Source organism: Macrobrachium nipponense, chromosome 27, assembly GCF_015104395.2.
Source record: "Macrobrachium nipponense isolate FS-2020 chromosome 27, ASM1510439v2, whole genome shotgun sequence".
Taxonomy (NCBI): Eukaryota; Metazoa; Arthropoda; class Malacostraca; order Decapoda; family Palaemonidae; genus Macrobrachium; species Macrobrachium nipponense.
In genome coordinates, this window is record NC_087216.1 from 61,287,942 (window position 1) to 61,302,941 (window position 15,000).

Consider the following 15,000-nt stretch of genomic DNA (forward strand, 5'->3'; position numbering starts at 1 on the left):
TATTATATATATATATATATATATATATAGATATATATCATATATATATATATATATATATATATATATATATATATATATATAATATAAATTATTTGATAACAGACTGATTGCATCCCTCCTGACAATATTGTCCTTATGAGTCTATTTAGGCCAAAAAAGGCCACGCACCGGGACCTATGAGGTCATTCAGCGCTGAAATGGAAATAGACAGTAAAAGGTTTGAAAGGTGTAACGGGGAGGAAAACCTCAAAGCAGTTGCACTATGAATCAAGTGTTAGGAGAGGGTGGAAAGTAAGATGAAGAGATTATGAAAGGAGGTACAGTAAAAGGAACAAATGTGGTTGCAGCTAGGAGCCGAAGTCACGCTGCAAAGAACCCTAAGTGATACCTACAGTGCACCGCATGAGGTCCACTGTCGGCACTACCCCCCTACAGGGACCAGTTCGTTTGATTAATGCCTCTTGTCACGACTTCGTTTTCTCTTCACCTTCTCAAGCGAACACCTCATGTACTACGGAACATTATTCAGTGGAAATCAGGAATTCTTAGATGGCAAAGTTCAATAACTGCTTCGTATTCTTTTTTTTCAAATTCCGTGGATGTCCCCGTTAGTTATTTACGATTCTCATCATTTTTCACCATTCAAAATATGAGTCAATCTCTTGGCTAATTCGCTCTGCAAACGACTTCACGTTTTCTTGTTTTTATTTGAGAAATGAGAAGGAAAATTGCATTTAGTTTCAGTGGATAATTGGTATATCACTATTTTTTTCGTATTACTTTTAATAAAAGTATTCACAAATGTATTTGTGTGTATATATATGTGTGTATATATATATATATATATATATATATATATATATATACACACACCCAGCGTAATAATATTCGAAAGGTTTCCTATATGGAAAAAACCGAGCTATTTCTAGTACTCCGGAAAACGCGAGAGCAGCCGTATGAAAATTCCGCGAGTGTCCTCAGAAGAGCAGCAGTCGGGTGACGTTTCAAGGGGAGTCGATGATGGCCACGGGACCGTGAGAGCCAACTGTCAAAGCGCAATTCGACACGGGTCGTTACACGCGCCTTCCCTGACACACACGACAATAAGCAAACAACATGCAGGGAGAGCGGGCGTGAGGAGTAGTAGTAAGTGTTCGTCAGTTTCGGGTACTTCACACGGAGACCAGGGCCAGAATGCAAATCGACTCCATCGGAACTGTATTATCCAGTATTCACTCCTCCCCTCCCCTCCCTCCCTCCCTCCCGTGTCTGGTAATGTTTCCAACTAAAAGGAGGAGCTGCGACAGTGACAGACTTGACTAAATTCGTCGATTTCCAGTACAAAAATATTATACCACCTTTTTTTTGTTTTTTTTTTTTTGGGGGGGGGGTGGGGGGGGGGGCTGCCTCTCTCTCTCGCTCTCTTTCTCTTTCCCCTTTGCCTCTCTCTCTCCCTTTCTCACTCCTTTTCTCTCTCTCTCTCTCTCCAACTTTTGCCTCTCTCTCATTTCCCTTTCCCTCTCTTTCTCTCTCTCTCGTAAGTAGCCATACTTGCTTGGTGAGTCGTACCCGCGTGAAGTCAGATTAATCAACAGATATCACAAGTTTAACATACGACTAGAATTTGAGAAATATCTAGAAGTGTTCGTGAACTATCGGTGATAAGATTAGTGTGAAAATAGTAGGATAAAGCGTCTTCTAAGTTAGTTTATCAAGTGTAATACTATAAATCAGAACAAGAATGGCAGTAAGTTCCAACTGCGGGAAGAGGTGGCGTAATTTGGCGTGTCTAGCAGATTCGCAATACGATGAGGTAGCAGGAAGGGAACTGGCATTTCTCATCTATGAAATCAGCAACAGTCCTAACCAAAAAGATACAAAAGCATTCATAGATATATTAGTAAGGATATAATCCTTCAAACTGGAAACAAATCTAATGAAAACATCTTGAAAATAATTGAAGAAGTTCCAAATAAAATCCAAGTGGTCAAGAGACTCATAAAGAAAATATACATAAACCAACATATTCCGACAAAGAAAATGAATAAGGTGAATCTTGTGAATATCCTAATTGATGCATTAGGAAAAAGAATGCCAAAAGCATGCAAACTGTGTAAGGTTTGGTATAGCCATAGTCAATCCACAAAAAACCTAATCAGAAAATGTGCTGCATTGCAACATTCCGACCCATCCACAGTGTGCTGAGGTAATACAAGATTTGAGAAAAGACTAACAAGAATTTTTTGTTCAACATGTCTATACATGGATGTTCCAACAATGTCTATTCAAATCAAGATAGACAATGTTATTAAACGATTGAATGTACAAATAGTTGAGGATGAAGAAGAAGGAAGAGGAAGAAAGAAGTAAGAAAGACAAGAAGAGGAAAACGGAAGAGAAGTAAACAAAAATGAAATGACAGAAAAAAATAAGGAAACAAAGAACAAGATAAAAGTATGGATGCAGAGATACTCATTGATACTACATATGAGCAATAAAGCAGCATACTACGAAGAAATAAATTACGATATGACAACAGAAAAGTCAAATCCCGAAGAGGCTCTACCCAGATCTATACAATGACGGGAAAGAGGAAAAAATAGACAAGAAAGACAAAATCTGCAACCTTTTGAAAAGAGGGAATTGCAGATTTGGAGAAAGATGTTACTACAAACATCCTATATGTCAAAACTATGAAATATATGGTAAATGTGCATACTTAGATGGATATGGGGATGATTGCAGAGATCTGCATCCAAAAATATGTAAAAACCTAAAAGAAGGAAAAGGATGTAAGTTCGACAAAAAATGCAAATATATGCACCCTGTAGCCATGAATCATAATCAAATAAATAACCAACCAAGTAATAAAATCCAAAATAAGAAAGAAACAAATAAAGAGAGAAAATCAAGAATATCAGGTAAAAGAGAAAAGCAAACCACCAATGAGATATGCAGAGGTGTCAGCAAAAAAATTTCAAAGCATCAGCTCCGAAATTCTACTCAAGAGATAATAACTGTATTTATTATGCAAGAGGATATTGCAGAAACGGAGAAAATTGCAGATTCAGACACAAAATGAATAATTATGATGAAGGAAGATCAAATATTATGGAAAAGTTGGATTTTTTAATGTCAGAATTTCTGGAAATGAAAAAAAAGAACAACATACCAGAACAGGAAGAGACATGGGAAAATCCTTATTACTACCAGTATTAAATGAAAGGAGAAAACACGCAAACCATCATAGTGATGAATGCGCAGGGTTTAGTTACGAGTAACTCAAAAAGAAAAAAAAATAGAGTACTTAGAAGAAACAATAAACCCACCAAAATGAAAAGAAAATAGATATAATGAATATAAGTGAAACCTGGTATTCCCAAGAGACTGGGAATGATGATCAAATAAAAGGGTTCCAAACTTATAGATCGATAGAAAAAATAGGAATCAAGGGGAACCGCAATATAGGGAAAGACAAAAAAAACAAGGAAAAATATATGAGAAATATAGTAACTCAGAATGTGAACTAATAGCGGTAGAATTTGAATCTGAAAAATTGATGAACATAGTAATATAGACCTCCTAATACTAAAGGAGTTGACTTAATAATTGAAAAATTGGATGATATATGTAGAAATCACAAGGACTGGACTATTCTCCTATCTGGTGACTTCAACTTTCCTTTCGTAGAATGGAAGAACGAATAGGAGATTGTGGTTTGTACTTATACATATAAAAAAGAGAGTAATAGTAGTGCAGAAGATAAGAGGCAATTTGAAAAGCTATTAGATATGCTACTAGAATACAACATTCAACAAGTAAATCACCTGCCAACAAGAAAGGAAAATACTTTAGACCTAGTAATTTGTGAACGAGATGAATTATGTTAAAGAAATAATAGTTTATAATGCGAATATTTCAGACCATAATGTCTAGAATTAACAGTTCATTCCAAAGCAAGTGAAAATAGAGATAAGCAAGAAAGAAATGAAAAAGTGGGAAGGATATGGAAAATACAACTTCTACAGTAAAAATATAAAATGGTCAGAAATTAATGAAGAATTAAACAAAGATTGGGATAACATTTTCGTAAGTGATGACATAAGGGTAATACGGAGATATTATATAAAATATTGGTAGAAAATAGTGGAAAAATATATACCGAAGAAGAAAAGTAAACATCATTCATGCATACCAAGAGACAGAAGGATCTTGTTCCAGAAAATCAGAAAGTGGGTAAAAAGGTCTTGCAAAGAAAAAAATGCATGGAAGTAAAGTTATAGAACTAAAAGTAAGATAGAAAATGCAGAACAAAAGATTATACAATCAAAAGAAAATGAAAAACGGGACTTGGAAGAAAAAACCCTATTAAATATCAAGCAAAACCCCAAGCTATTATACTCATATGCGAAGAAGATGAATAAAAGAAGAATAGAAATAGGCCCTCTGAGAATTGAAGGGAGATTAACGAATGAAAAAAACGGAAATTTGCAACATACTGGCAGAACGATATAAGAGAGAATTCACCCCTAGAATAGATAATGAAGATAATGATATAGAAGTAAGGGATGAAAATAGTGAATATTTAGCTGACATAGATATTAATGAAGCTGATATTGTGCAGGCTAATAATGAAATTAAAAATGGAGCTGCTGCAGGGCCTGATGGAATTCCTGCTATTTTGTTAAAGAAAGTAGTTCATTCTATCGCAAAGCCACTTGCAATATTATTAAGACAAAGTGTAGATACAGGCAAGATTTATGATGAGCACAAATTAGCATATATTACCCCTACTTTCAAAAGTGGATCAAGACTAGAGGCAAGTAATTATAGGCCCTGTGAGTCTAACATCACATATTATGAAAGTGTATGAAAGGGTAATGAAGAAAATATTATGAAACATTTAATAAAAAATAATTTGTTTAATAAAGGACAACATGGTTTTCGTACCCGGAAAAGTACACAAACCCAACTGTTAGTCCACCGTGAGAACATATTCAAAAATATGAAAAGCGGAAATGAAAACAGATGTGGTTTATTTAGACTTTGCAAAAGCTTTTGATAAAGTAGACCATAATATATTAGCGAAGAAAATTAGAAAAACACAATATCGTGGATAAAGTAGGAAGATGGTTAAAAGAATTTTTACACAACAGAAAACAGATAGTTATTGCAAACGACGAGAATCGGATGAAGTCAAGGTAATTATCCGGTGTGCCGCAAGGTACGGTGTTAGCTGGCAATACTGTTTGTTATTATGATTGAAGACATAGACATAATGTGAAGGATTCGGTAGTGAGTAGTTTCGCAGATGACACAAAGAATAAGTAGAGAAATTACTTGTGATGAAGATAGGAACGCTCTACAAAGAGACCTTAACAAAGTATATGATTGGGCAGAGGTAAATAGGATGGTATTTAACTCTGATAAATTGAATCAATAAATTATGGAGACAGAGAAAGAAAGCTATATGCATATAAGGGACCTAATAATGAGACCATCACAAATAAGGAAGCAGTTAAAGACCTTGGTGTGATGATGAATAGGAACATGTTATGCAATGATCAAATAGCAACTCTGTTGGCCAAAATGTAAAGCAAAAATGGGAATGTTGTTACGGCACTTCAAAACAAGAAAAGCTGAACACATGATTATGCTTTATAAAACATATGTTCGTAGTCCACTTGAATATTGCAATATGATATGGTACCCACACTATCAAAAGGATATTGCACAAAACCTTAGAGAGTGTGACAAAGGTCCTTTACAGCTAGAATAGAAAAAGTTAAGGACCTAGACTACTGGGAAAAAGACTACAATTCTTAAAAATTATATAGTCTAGAAAGGAGGAAGAGAACGCTACATGATAATTCAGGCATGGAAACAGATAGAAGGAATAGCAGAAAATATCATGGAACTAAAAAATATCAGAAAGAGCAAGCAGAGGTAGATTAATAGTGCCCAAAACTATACGACAGGAAAAATAAGGAAAGCACACAGGACATTAATCCACTACGCACCAGCATCGATAATGCAGCGTCTATTCAATGCGTTGCCAGCTCATCTGAGGAATATATCAGGAGTGAGCGTAGATGTGTTTAAGAATAAGCTCGACAAATATCTACAAACTGCAATCCCAAGAACCATCCAAGATTGGAAGATGCAAATATACCGGAAGATGTAACTAGCAACTCTCTGGTAGACATTAGTGCTTCACACGAGGGACCTGGGGCAGACCCGAACAAGATGTAAGTCTGTAAGGTCTTTAAGGTCTCTCTTCTCTCTCTCCACTTTTGCCTCTCTCTCTCACTCCTCCCCTCCCTCCCTCCCACCTCCTCCCGTGTCTGGTAATGTTCCAACTAAAAGGAGGAGGAGTTGCGAACAGTGACAGACTTGACTAAATTCGTCGATTTCCAGTACAAAATATTCTACCACCTTTTTTTTTTGGGGGGGGGGGTTTTTTTTTTTTTTGGGGGGGGGGGGGCTGCCTCTCTCTCTCGCTCTCTTTCTCTTTCCCCTTTGCCTCTTCTCTCTCCTTTCTCACTCCTTTTCTCTCTCTCTCTCTCTCTCCAACTTTTGCCTCTCTCTCATTTCCCTTTCTCCCTCTTTCTCTCTCTCTCTCTCTCTCTCCAACTTTTGCCTCTCTCTCTTTTCCCTTTCTCCCCTTCTCTCTATCTCTCCACCCTTTGCTTCTCTCTCTCTCTCTCTCTCTCTCTCTCTCTCTCCCTCCCTCTTTCCCTCTATCTTTCTCATCCTCTGCTCTCTCTCTCTCTCTTTTTTTCTCTCTCTCCCTCCTTCTCTCTATCTCTCTCTACCTTTTGCCTCTCTCTCTTTTCCTCCCTCCCTCTACCTTTCTCCCCCCTCTGCTCTGCTCTCTCTCTCTCTCTCTCTCTCTCTCTCTCTCTCTCTACTCTACCTTTTGCCTCTCTCTCTTTTCTCTTTCTTCCTCCCTCCCTCTACCTTTCTCACTCTGCTCTCTCTCTCTCTCTCTCTCTCTCTCTCTCCTCCTCCTCCTCCTCACGTAGTGGTTCGTACAGTCAACTGAGAAACCTGTGCTCATTTCTCGAAATGAACGAAGAGGGAAGAATGGGGCGTGTCCCTTAAAATCCAGTATGACCCTGTTGCCCTCGGCAGTGAATTCTGTATCTGGGTGCCGGTCGACTATTGTGAGTCGCAGATAGAGAGGAAAGAGGGAAAGAAAGCAGAAAACGAGAACAAAACACTTGAGGTCAGTGTTGATTAAGTAATGTCTTTTAACAGCTCCAGAACTGTCTATCAGAATTCAAATGTCATCAAAATATAACAGATATCGAATCTCTCTGTAACAGGCAAGAAGCGTTGCTGGCGACGCCACGATACTGACGAAATCAACCGTTCAATTATTCGAGTTCCTGCTCGCTAAATTGGACTCCGGCTGCAGGAATAACGATTCCTCTCCGCGTATACCATTTAAAATCATTTACATGGGTTGCACAGTTCAGCAAGGGCCTTGCAATAACAGCTACAATGTACGAGTCTTAACAAAGTCTAAATTGAATCTCTGGAAGATAGATAACTTGTTTTGTTCTACATCTCTTTCAAACCATCAACCCGAAATTGAAGGAAAGGGAATATTTTCACCGCAGCACTCGTCATTGAACCAATATAATGGCTGCCACGTTCAGGAACATATGTGAAGGGCGATGAGGTAGGATGATTAAGAATATACAGATGATTGCCGATAAATTATTAACCAGTGAAATTGTTTCAGCAAGGCGTTCCACAATACTGATTGATGTCTGTTGTAAGCCAAAAGGGTTGAGCTACAAATACGACAATTGTTTGAATGGGGAGTATATGGCATAGATAAACACATTCCATATGAGCAAGCATAATTTGCTTTCATAACTAAACTCATAAAAATATTACGTAAATAATTACCGTACGACCATTTGAAAATATTAACAGCTTTTCTCTTACCACCAAATGATTTTTGGTGTTCAGATGACAACTAATGAATAATAACTTTGTACGAGAAAATGAGAGACGATATTTTAGTACGAATTATAACCTGATCACAAGCAAATACAATGATGTCCTTTCCTATATACTTCACTTCTCCCCTGAAGCTGAGCTGCAATAGATCCGAGTACTTCTGCCAGTTCTAGCTTGCATAATGAAGGTTTTAATCAGTTCAGCACCCGAAGCTGATTCAGGTGTCTTGTTTAGCAAAACGACTTATCATCTGAAATGGTTTTATATTATAAGAAAAGAAAATGGAACATCGCCCAAAAAAGATTTCATATTAATACGTAATTAACGTTTGATTTGAGTTTGATACGAAAGTTCAGTGTCTCGATATCATGGTGAGATTTATTTATTTAATTTTCCCAATTTCAAGTTAGGAAAAGGGGAATTTTACTTTTGCTTAAGTGAAATGAAATATTTTCGTTTCTATCTCTCTCTTTTACAGTGAAAAAACAAACAAACAAACAAACAAAAAATAGTCCTGATCAACATCATCACCATCTTGTAGTTGACTTCCCTGCAAGGGGCACTCGTCCCTTGACGGCACTTGGCACTTACCCACTACATTTAGGTAGTACGACCGTGAGATTTTGGGCTCCGTGTTGACCTGACATTCGTAGATGCCAGCATCTCTGGTCTGAGTGTACTTGATCTGCAGCGTCCACTTATCCGAGTCCACCGGATGTAGCACCTGACGGCGAAAGTGAGGAGGAACTTGAGTGTCTGGTAAAAGCTCGGATCTTCGAAGATGTCTGACCTTGTAGTAGATTAGTTTGTCTATATTCAAATCATATTTAGATCAATTAGCAACATGTTGTAAAGGGTAATATTATATTTTTTTCGTGGTGTTGCATATACAGATTTTTTTTTTATTAAAGAAATCATAGAAATCATAACATGTTTATTAATAACAAACATTTCTTACGTTAGAGATTTATAAGCGTTCTCTCTCTCTCTCTCTCTCTCTCTCTCTCTCTCTCTCTCTCTCTCTCTCTCGATGCTGGACCATGTCGGTTAGTTTATCCATATTCACATCACTTGGCAAAGCGTGGTACAGGCTAATGTTCTTTTTATTTTTCATGATTGTTCATAATCAGATTTATTTTCAATCAGGCAAATATAACATGTTTAGTAATAGCATTACTAAGCACATTACCTCACACATGAGAGACTTATAAACATTCTCTCTCTCTCTCTCTCTCTCTCTCTCTCTCTCTCTCTCTCTCTCTCTCTCTCTCTCTCTCTTTCTGTTTCAGGAAAGATTCAATAAAGTCTGAATCAAAATAACTGATTTGTGGTATTTCAGCCTTGTAATATTTTTTTTTTACATACCCACCTGAAAACGCTGATCTGAAGCGAAGACCACTTGACCTGAACTCAGCACATGTAGGTCTCTTTTCCTGATCCACGATACTTGCTGGAAGTTTAAAAAAAATATATATTTTTTTTTAAATGAAAGGAACAAAAACGTCAGTAAAAGCATCTACGACAGTAAGATGTTACACGTTTCAGGTGTGGTTCCTATTAACATTATTTTAGGGAGCATTATATATGCTTTATTTTACTCTTATGAATATACTTTCTTCCTATACGAGTAATAAAGAATGCTGCCGAAAATTAGGTAGGGATGCAAAGTATACTATGGCTATGTAATATCTTTGCCAAATGCACAGAAAGAAAAGTTATTCCGGAAAAACATCAGGGTAAAGGCTCTGAATCTCATAGTGGAATATATTATCAATAATTCTTATTATCTTTTCTTTAATTTATCTGTGTTTCGTTTTGAAGTATATATTAGCATCAAGTGTGTTATTCGGCATTCAAACTTATTTATATTATTACCGCAATAGTTCATAAGATATATTTCACCCGAGTCGGTCATGTATCTATATTCTATAACACACACAACATATACATATATTACATATATATTACACACATTCAATCGACTGGTCACATTTCACCACGTAAGTAATTGTGATAGCCAAAGTGAACTCTACTAAATAACAAGGTTAACATAACCTGAAAGTAAGAGAACACGATATTATCAACGCATGCAATACGGATCGACACGCCACGGAGACTATAAGAGAGACTGTGGGAGAGCCACCTACCGCCTTATCTCCCAGATCGGCGACGTGGCAGTGGAGATAGGCCGTCTGCCCCACGGCGGTCGTGACGTTCCTCTTGCTCCCCATGTTGAGAAAATGGGGGGCCGCGGGTCCCTTCCCAGCGCTCACCGCCACCCCGGGGGGGCTCTGGGCCAGCAGATAAGAAGGGCCCGAGTTCGCCCCTTGAAGGCTTCTGTCCCTGTGGTGGCCTTGCGGGCGGAAGTACAGGGTTTCAGGGGCGCTTTCCACGTCTGCCAGGGATTGGGAGAAGGTAATGAGATTCTGTCTTTGGAGTCGATATTTTCTGGAAAAGGACTCGATAGAGAAACTGACCCAGAGCGGGATCTTTTTTAAGATTAATATAAAAAATTTAGTTGGTGATGATTTCGATTTGTCATAAATTTGTTCTATGGTTATTTTTATTTATTTAAATTTTTGTTACGATAATTGTCATAAATTTTCTTATGAATATTGTAATTTATAATAAATTTTGTTAATTTTAATCAATTTCACATTCAGTTATGATTTTTTTAAATCATCATAGATTTATTTATAATTTCAATCTATCTTAAATTTAGTTATGATAATTCTAATTGATCATATATTATGTTAAGACAATTTTATCATATATTTTCTTATGATCATTGTTATTTGTCATAAATTTAGCTATGATACTTTTAATACATCATAAATTTAGTTATGGTAAAAAAATTTAGTTATGATAATTTTAATTTGTCATAAATTTAGTTATAAAAATTTAATTTCATTATGATCATTTTAATTTATCAGAATTTTCTTAATGATAATTAATCTATCATGAATTCAATTAAAATAATTTTCATTTATCAAAATTTTTATGATATTTTTAATTTACCTTGAATGTAGCTCTGATAATTGTAGGTTACCATAAATTTAGTTATGATGTTAATTTAACCTAAATTTAGTAAGGATAATTTTAATTTATAAAAAAATTAGTTATGAAAGTCTTAGTTTATCAGTAATTTAGTTATAATGATTTTAATTTATCACAAATTCAGTTAAGATCAATTTACTTCATCATAAAATTAGTTATGATACTTTTAATCTATCCAAAATCTAGCTATGACAATTATCTATTATAAATTTAGTTACGGTCATTTTAATTTATATTAATAAATTTAGTTTATGATAAAATACTTTTTTGATAAAACAAGCAAAAGTTCCCTACTTTAACACCACAAGTAATAAATATTTCCCTACTTTAACACCCCAAGTAATAAATATTTCCCTACTTTAACAGCCTAAGTAATAAATATTTCCCTACTTTAACAGCCCAAGTAATAAATATTTCCTTACTTTAACAGTCCAAGTGATAAATATTTCCCTACTTTAACAGCCCAAGTGATAAATATTTCCCTACTTTAACAGCCCAAGTGATAAATATTTCCCTACTTTAACAGCCCAAGTGATAAATATTTCCCTACTTTAACAGCCCAAGTGATAAATATTTCCCTACTTTAACAGCCCAAGTAATAAATATTTCTCTACTTTAACAGCCCAAGTAATAAATATTTCCCTACTTTAACAGCCCAAGTAATAAATATTTCTCTACTTTAACAGCCCAAGTAATAAATATTTCCCTACTTTAACAGTTAACAGCCTAAGTAATAAATATTTTCCTACTTTAACAGCCCAAGTGATAAATATCTCCCTACTTTAACAGCCCAAGTGATAAATATAAGTTCATAGTGTAATAATTAACTGTCTTTGCCTGCCTCACTTCGTACAAATAGATTTTATCAAAGTAAAATACATTTTAGTATATATATATATATATATATATATATATATATATATATATATATATCAATTCTTATTTTAAAACAGTATACGTCTCAAGTATAAATGGCCCTTTAAAAAACACTCTGGTTTAGAACTAAAGGACTATATTTCGGTGGACTAATTTCCACCCTTATTAAGTACTTGCTAAGGGTGGAAAGTTAGCCACCGAAATATAGTCCTTTAGTTTTAAACCAGAGTGTTTTAGTGGGCCTTTTATACCTGAGATATATATATATAATATATATAATATATATATATATATATATATATATATATATATATATATATATATATATATATATAATATATATTTATATATATATATATATATATATATATATATATATATATATATATATATACATATATATATCCTTCATTTATACATAGCATCACGTTTTATATATTTTGTGATCAAGTTATTCATATATATATATATATATAATATATATATATATATATATATATATATATATATATATATATATATATAATATATATATGTGTGTGGTGTGTGTGTGTGTGTGTGTTATTATTGTATGTATTAATATATATATATATATTATATATATATTATATATATATATATATATAATATATATATATATATATATATATGGTGTAAGGAATACTTTACTTTACATAATCTGATATTAAATACCCTTTCTCTTTAAATAAAAAAAAAATACCACATCGTTTCCTTCGATACTCACCGAAGTACGACACCGTCGTGGAAGCAGGTCCGGCCACAAGCATGACGACGCAGAAGCAGAGGACTTTGTCGACGAAAAGTCTGTTCCTGCAAGTCAGCTTGCAAAGCCACTCCATCTTTCTCCCTCTCCCTCTCCCTCCCCCTTGGAGATCTATCGGGCCCTAAGAGAGGTCGAGAATTTCTTCTCGTGACTTCTGAAAGGATGGGGGTCTGTTTTGGCTTCCTCGCTACTTTTTTTTTTCTTGTTCACTATTTTTGTTTTCTAAAGAATATTCTCCTATTCTCCTTGTATCTTTCTTGATTCTAACCTCTTTTTTATGCCTTCATATTCTTAGGAGTGATTTCAAGTGTGGGTTACATACCACGTTTCTGATTTTCACGTTGATTCTTTTACACGGCATATCAGTATAGTATGACTTACAATATATCAAAGAAAATATTCCACGCGTCAGTAATATTTGTACACCACCTCCTCTATTATCTAGACATTGAATTCTTCAACAACAACAAAAAATCACTTATGAATAAAATCAAAACACTGTAAAAAGCCGAAAAATATAACCTCACTTAAACTTTTCTAAACACAATAACAATTGTAAATTTCACATTAATTCACATTGTACATACAAAAAAAATGCACTGTTATATTTTCTTTACAAAAATGTCCAGAAGAATCTTTCCTCGGCACTGATATAGTTAAAATGTGTTTTAAAGTTCAGGAAAGAAAGGCTGGGGATATTTTGATAGTCTACGTCATTCTACGACTGCACTGGAAATGTTAAAATCATGAAATATCAAATTTAAATGCATTTCTATGATTAATATAGAAGTATTTCAAGGGTTAATGGTTATGCTCCTGAATAGTATATATATATAGTATATTATATATATAATATATATATATATGTATATATATGTGTGTGTGTGTGTGTGTGTGTGTGTGTGTATGTGTGTATGTATATATGTGTGTGTATGCATACATACAATATATACATAAATACACACATAGTATACTTATACACACATATACATAAATATCACAACAAAGATCTCCTCTCAATAAGAGCCTTCAATCTCATCCCAATTACCGTTTCACTTCAACATAACTGAAAAAAAAAAAACAATAATAAACGACTGCATCTAAAAGCCTCTACTGAAATAACGAATGAGAAGGGCAGACCCACCTGACATCCATTTGCCTTACAAAGACTTTTTTTCATTAAAAAGTTTATCAGTAGACTCGTTTTTTTTTTATTTTAGAGGATTTATATTTACAAATATATTTAACGTATTTATTTTTTTTTATCTTCAGTGATATATTCGAGGCAATCTATGAACGAGGCGTGATCCGATCTCCAGCTTACTCGTGGCGCGTAATAAAATCTACAGTCAAATGGAGCGTTGTTTCACCAATGAAAATTAAAATAAACACGCTATATTTTGTTAGAAATAATTATTCTGTACTGTTTAACATTTACATTATTTATTGTTTTACCTCTTCATTCCAATAAATAAATCATAAATATCCTATCCCATAGTCCTGTATCTTCAACTGAACGCGAAACACCCATTTCAGATAGGGCTTTCCTAACCCCCCTGCTCCCCCAACAAGAACAAGAACAACATCATAACAACAACAAAGTACTTTGTAAACTTACTCCCCGAGCAAGCGAAAAATGGGTTACCCTTTAATTAATCCTTCATATGCTCTGCTGCATTCTGGAAATAAGAATTTCATATTTTGCGTCTTTTAATAAGAAAAAAAAAAACTATTGTATTTTTTATGTATAATATTCTTTTGTGAGATATAATATAGTACATACAGTGGAAAGACCTTAACTGCCCAAAAAAATCCGGCCTTGAAGTGGAAATCTAAGTTATCTTTTCGCCTTTACCATACAATATATATATATATATATATATATATATATATATATATATTATATATATATATATATATATATATATATATATTTTATATATATATATGAATATATATATATATATATATATATACATATACATATATATACTATATTTATTTAATTTTAATATATATATAATATATAGAATAATATATATATATATAGATATATATATATATATATATATATATATTATATATATATTTTTTATATATATATTATATATAGATATATATATATATATAGCTTTTCCCATTTCACAAGAAATTCGTGTACACTAATTTCATAGTTGTTTTTATAAGTATATTTGTCAACTGTTTAAATCAACGTTTCCAGATGCAGAAAAACGTTTATCCGAATGATAGAAATGGTAGAAATTAAATATTATTCAAAATGTTGTACACATATGTCGTCTTCTTGT

General features: G+C 33.9%; 1 pseudogene; it reads right to left on the reverse strand.

Annotated features, from left to right (window-relative positions):
- LOC135201061 (lachesin-like) overlaps positions 1-15,000 on the reverse strand; it is a 41,677-nt pseudogene that overhangs the window by 6,123 nt on the left and 20,554 nt on the right.